Raw genomic sequence first — 6,098 nt, 5'->3', positions numbered from 1 at the left:
AAAAGGTTAACCGGAAAGAATATTGAGATTATTACATATTTTCATGCATGTCATTCATTTATACATGTAAATTGACTCATGACCAGATGGCGTTATATATGCGTATTTATATGTAAATATATGTATATGGGATATGGGAAAAGGTTGCGGCGTTATATATGTAGACATGTGATTTTTGACCCTCTCCAAGATTTTATGTATTTTAGCGTGTAAATATTTTATTTAGGCCTACTATAGTTATTTCAACTAATTTTGACTCTATTTGCTTTATTTTATCACAAAAGAAATAAATATTACAAAAAAATATTTTCTCTTATTTAGCTAGTTAATATTTTTATCTAGTTACTTTTAATTTGTCTACTATATTCAAAAATACAAAAATAATTCTAGGAATGTTATCTTAATTTTATAATGATTTTTCTATTTTTTTTATCGTTTAGTACAATATTTTAAAAATACAAAAAAAAAATCTATTTTAATGGTTAGTCTTATTTTAACAGTTATTTTATTTAAGCAGGACTAATTAATAAATGAGGTCGTATTTTAATCTCGTTCGCGAGGAAAGAATAAAACTTGAGCTCGAGCAACCCATTTTTAGGCCTAATTTTGGACTTATCCCATAATTCCCAAGCCCATGATTTCTAGGCCCATACCCCTAACCTAATCCCTACCCCTATATAATAGTACCTAATGCCTAAATAGAGAGGGAGATCCCTAGACTAAAATAGAGATCGGCGGCAATTCACAAAAGGGATAGACCCCCCCCCCCCCCCCCAACAAAATCTCATCTTCTTAAGAGCCTAATTACTCTAAGACCTATATACACAAAAATGAATCCACTGTTTCCATGATTTTTTCAGAGAAAAGAGATGCTAGACTTTAGAATCCAAAGGTCAGAAGAGAACCTGGCCAAAAACTCACTGGAAACACCATGAAAACCGGCGAGAATCCATGAAGACCATTGACCTCCACACACACATACACGCGAAAGCACACGGAGATACAATTGCTTCAGTCATGTCGATTTTCAGATTTGTTATGGAGTCTATGTGAATTTCAGAGTTTCGTTCCTTTCTAATTTTAATAGAAATTGACTCAAGTCCGTTTGTGGAGTTTTGTTGAGTTTTACTGCTGCTTCATCGGTTCGGTAGTGATTGGTCGAGGTAGAAGTTTTTCGGCGAGGTCTGCAATTTGTCGAGGTTAACGTTCGTAACTCTCGTGCTGGTTCTGTTTACTGTTGGTCAGTTTTTTTGCCTCTGATTGTTCCGTTCGGAAGTATTATTCATGATGTTTGTTATCAAGCTCAACATTGAAGTCGTGTTTAGAAAATCATATGGTTTTGTTCTTATTTTTGTGTTTGTTGCGAGAAACTTCTGCTTTGGTTTGGAACTGGTAACAACTAACAATACTTGGGTTGTTCTTTGGTTTATACGTTTCTGTTGATGCTAAGTGTTCGGATGGTAGTTCTTCATCTCTTATGTGCTATCATCAGTGTAGTCATTTGGTATAGCACTTTTAATGATTGATTTCATTTAGTCAGCTTGAATTGATTTAAGTGGTTATATTATTTCAGTACTCTGCTAAGTTATACGTATTTCTTTCTGGGATGCCTATCTCGTTTGATTGGTTGATATCTGTTTTTTGGGTGGCTGTTGGGTCTCGAATGGTACTTAACATAGGTCCAAATCGAGCAACCCAGTCTCAAGCTGGGTCCTTCAGTTTTGGGTGTAGTTGATTCGTTTTCCTTTATGAAGTTTCGTTTAAGGCACCACCTGAGTTCAAGATGTTCATGTCGTCATCTTGTTTCAAGCTATTGCAGCAAGTCTCACAGCTGGGCCTTGTAGTTGGCCCAGTTATGCCCAAATGCCTTTGTTGATCCCTTTGGTCTTGGGCCTTATCTTGAGCCCAATTTCCCTTTATATGTCGTCTGTTGTTATTGCAAGCCTGGAACTCGTTTCCCCTCCAAACGTTAAGTTAGTATGGCACTTCACATAGGTGGCTTGTAGTGGTGTTGTATAAAGTTAATTTAAATAAGAATTTAAACTCCTTTAGACCTCTTTAATTAAGCATGACTTTTTTTTAATTAGTTGAGGCGTGTCATATTAAATAAGATATAGTTTATGGCCCTCAAAAGCTTAGTTCGAAACTTCCTTTAAAATTAGAATCGAGGTGTGCCATTAGTTGAATTGTCCATGGCCCTCACCAACTTGAAAGCACGTACTTGCTTTAGGCGCGTAATTTTAAATTACCTTCCTAAACTCGGGTGTGCATTTTATGTGACCCAAATCCAAATCTTGACAATGTTAAATAAAATGTGTCTCGGACTGCGGGTGCATTTCATGTGGCGTGGTCCAAAGACGTATTTTAGATGACGCTGAAATCTTCCTTGAAATAACTAAAAGCGGTTTAAAGTTAAAATGCACATAGGTTCAAAAGTGTTTTAAAATCAGAATAATTAGGCCAATAATAACGGTTGAGCGACCGTGCTAGAACCACAGAACTCGGGAATGCCTAACACCTTCTCCCGGGTTAACAGAATTCCTTACCCGAATTTCTGTATTCGCGGACTGTAGAACAGAGTCAAACTTCCTCGATTCGGGATTTCAACCGGTGACTTGGGACACCATAAATTATCCCAAGTGGAGACTCTGATTTAATATAAATAATCCCGTTTTGATTGTCACGTAAATTGGAAAAACTCCCTTATATCCCTTCGGGGGTAGTGAAAAGGAGGTGTCACAGCTCTGGCGACTCTGCTGGGGATAAGAACCCAGAATCTCTGGTTCAGTGTTCAAGAATTCGAGCTTAGAATAATTATTATATTTGGCTATATTTATTATCTGATTTTATTACATGTTTGGGCCTAATGTGCTAAATGTTGCTTTTTACCGCTTTGATATTATTTGAACTGTATATAAACTGCTACGAAACTCCTCTCTCTTCTCTCTTCTAAGGAGTGCACACTGGCGTGACTTCTTTCTGTTAGTGTCATATCCTAAATAGAACGAGGTTCAGACAAGTTGCAAAGCCGGTGAAGCTTCTGTATTTCCGGTACGCTGCCCTCCTCGGCTCGAGTTGTCCGCTCGGGTAAGCCAGGTCTAGAACAATAAACCCAGGTTTTAATCTAGTATAACAAGACCTCATGTCGGATCCCTAGTAGGAACGTTTGCTTGTATCATGTGCATTTGACTTTGGAGACTCAACATAGGGGTTGGGTCTGTCTAGGACAGGTGCACCCAAATTAAAAGACCATCCTGATACATCTTACGTGCTACTTGCGTATCTGTCTATTTCGGCTTGCATGCTGACTGGCTTCTAGAATAGGGAAAGAAAATGAAAAAAAATGAAAATCGAAAAAAAAAGAGAAAAGAAAAGAGAGTGAGAGGTAGGTATTTGAATTACCCTGAAATTCTGTTGAAATTTTGAAAAACAAAAGAAAAGTCATTTCAAAATAAGTCATATTTTCTTTTGTTCCGTCAAAACTGGGCGAACTACGCGGGTCTGATTCTCACCGGATGTGAGATACGTAGGCAAAACTCATCGGTTCCGGCAAAAATCCAAAAATATTTTTCATTACTTGCTTCTTTAGAAAGCCTTTCTTTTAGACCCTAATTGTTTTTTTTTTAAAAATATACAAAAATATTTTCTTTTAATTTCTTCCAAAAATCCAAAAAATATTTTCATTCTTCTTTCAAAATTGAAAAGAAAATTCAAAATTCAAAAATATTTTCTTTTTTTTAGAAGCATTTCTTTCTTAAATTCAAAATGAAATTCCTAAAATATTTTCTTTCTTCTTTAAAAGTTTTTCTTTCGAAATTCCAGAAAACAAAATTCAAAAAAAATAAGTCTTTCTTCTTTAGAAGTCTTTCTTTGCAAAAATACTGGAAAAAAAATCAAAATCCAAAAATATTCCCTTTCTTCTTTATCAGTCTTTATTCATGATCTTCCCGAACTACGTAAGATCTTATTCATGTTCCCACATGATACGTAGGCAACCCACATCAGGTTCGATCAAAAGGTTTAAAAAAAAGGGAAAATGAAAAAGAGAAAAAAAAAAGAAAACCCAAAAAAGGGAAAGGAAAGAAACAAGAAAAAAAGAGAAAAGAAAAAAAGGAAAAAAAGAAAGAGTGTTTATTCTAACATGGTTGTGGTTTTGAAATAAAAGCTAGTCAAAGGTGGTCGATTTGTTAGTTTGCAATGGCGAGTCATAAGAACAATCCAAGATCTCTCGGAAATAAAAGTATCTTCTCAACCAAGAGAATAAGAACCATTGTTGTTGATCCAAGGTCACGAAAAGGCAAGTAGTCAAGTTGGCGGTGAAAAATAAAAATGGAGGCAAATGTGGGGGTGACTTTACTAGATTTGAGCAATAGGACATGGGCTACTCGGGATGATTTTCAAAATTTGAGTGTTGAATCCAAAACAATTAAAATGGTCAAAATGTCGTGGTAATGTTGATGTGCGAATGTATGGCTAAGATATCGCTTAGCAACTGGAAAGTCACTCCTCCTTTAGCCATGGTAACTTATTTTGTTTTCTTTTCTTCTTTTGTGTTATTGGACCTTGCTATCCTTCATTCAATAAAAAACAGCCAGTCATTTTGTGTTCATTTTGTGCATAATTCTTTTCATGCTAGTACTAGTAACATGACATGCATGCGGAATTTTTGGCCAGATCTTAGAAAACTGACGTAGTCTTGAATTGAATAAGTGAGAAAGAGACACTTTTGGAAGATGAATAAAGACATGAAACATTTGGAAAATAAGCATGAGCCAAGTTTACATGGAACCAAAGCAGTCATGCTCATGGAAGTTAAGGATCTCTACCTTTTGAATCATCTGAGAAGATCGGGCTTAAGGATAATCGGATGGGCTGAAGTCTGTTTAGCACTAAGAGATAGAAAGTGTTTTCAATAGAAGGTGTATCCTAGACAACTTGAAATGGATCAGTTAGTGGCAAAATGCATCTTCTACATCAAGACAAAATCCAAGAAAAGTCACCCAAATTGACAAGGGTCATTCACAACGAGGAAAGTATTGTTCATACAGCTTTACACTGAAAAAGATCCAAGAAGTCAGTCATGTTCATCAATGATGTGATCGCGAAAAAATACTATAATTGGCGATCTCGAGGCTGAGAGGCCCTTTTTCTGCTACCCAAACACTTTATATACTTTGCTACCCCTTTTGAGCCTGTGTTATTTTTCCTTGACTACCCTCTTTTGGAATCAAGTTTAGAGTCAAAAAAAAAAAAAGAAAAAAAATCCATGTCCCAAGAGTACAAACTGGGGCAATTCTTAGAAAGTTCAGAAAAAAAAAAAAAGAATTGTCAAAGGTCCATGCCCTCAAAAATAGAAGCTGGGAAAAAACAAAAAAAAAGAAAAAAAAAAAAGAAAAAGGAAAAGAGAAACAGAAAGAAAGATGAAAAATAGTTTAGGTCAGATGTTTGAACTACGTTAGACCTGATTCCTTAAAAAAGGATACGTAGGCAGCCTCACGGTTCGGTCCAGCCAAATAAGAATTCAAAGAAAAAGAAAAAGAAAATTCAAAAAAAATCTCCAATATCTAAAACCGGGGCAAAGATTTTATTTCATTTTTAAAAGAGTCGATTCTAAAAGTTGTAAGTATACAACCCTATCATCTTTAGTCTGTGTTGATCTTCATGCCGGCCTTTCGTCCAACCCTATCCAAAAACCTTCCAAATAAAGACCTCCCGATATTCCTTCAAAAATGCCAAGAGGAGCATGCAATGAGCAACGGTTGTCACGCGACATAGAACACTGTTAAGATGCTCGCACAAGAAAAGTGAAAAAAAAAGAAAATGAAAAAAATGAATGAGAGAGTCTTACTAGTGAAAACTTTTACGGGCACTATAAGGCGATGGTAAGAAGAGATAAATAAATGAGAGAGACTTGTTGGTGAAAATCCCCCGGGGCACCACTAGTCGAAAGCGAGTCGTGAAGCTGATGCAAAGAATTGACATAAACAAGCCCGACTTCAAAGGTCATAAGAATGTTAAAAGGGAAGATTGGATTAGTTTGATAGATCAAGTTGTTGAGTCCAAAACGCATGTCATGATCATTAAGGCTAGTTATTGAA

The sequence above is a fragment of the Nicotiana tabacum genome, chromosome 11 (genome assembly GCF_000715075.1).
Source record: "Nicotiana tabacum cultivar K326 chromosome 11, ASM71507v2, whole genome shotgun sequence".
In the NCBI taxonomy this organism is placed as follows: Eukaryota; Viridiplantae; Streptophyta; class Magnoliopsida; order Solanales; family Solanaceae; genus Nicotiana; species Nicotiana tabacum.
This window is presented reverse-complemented; position numbering follows the sequence as displayed.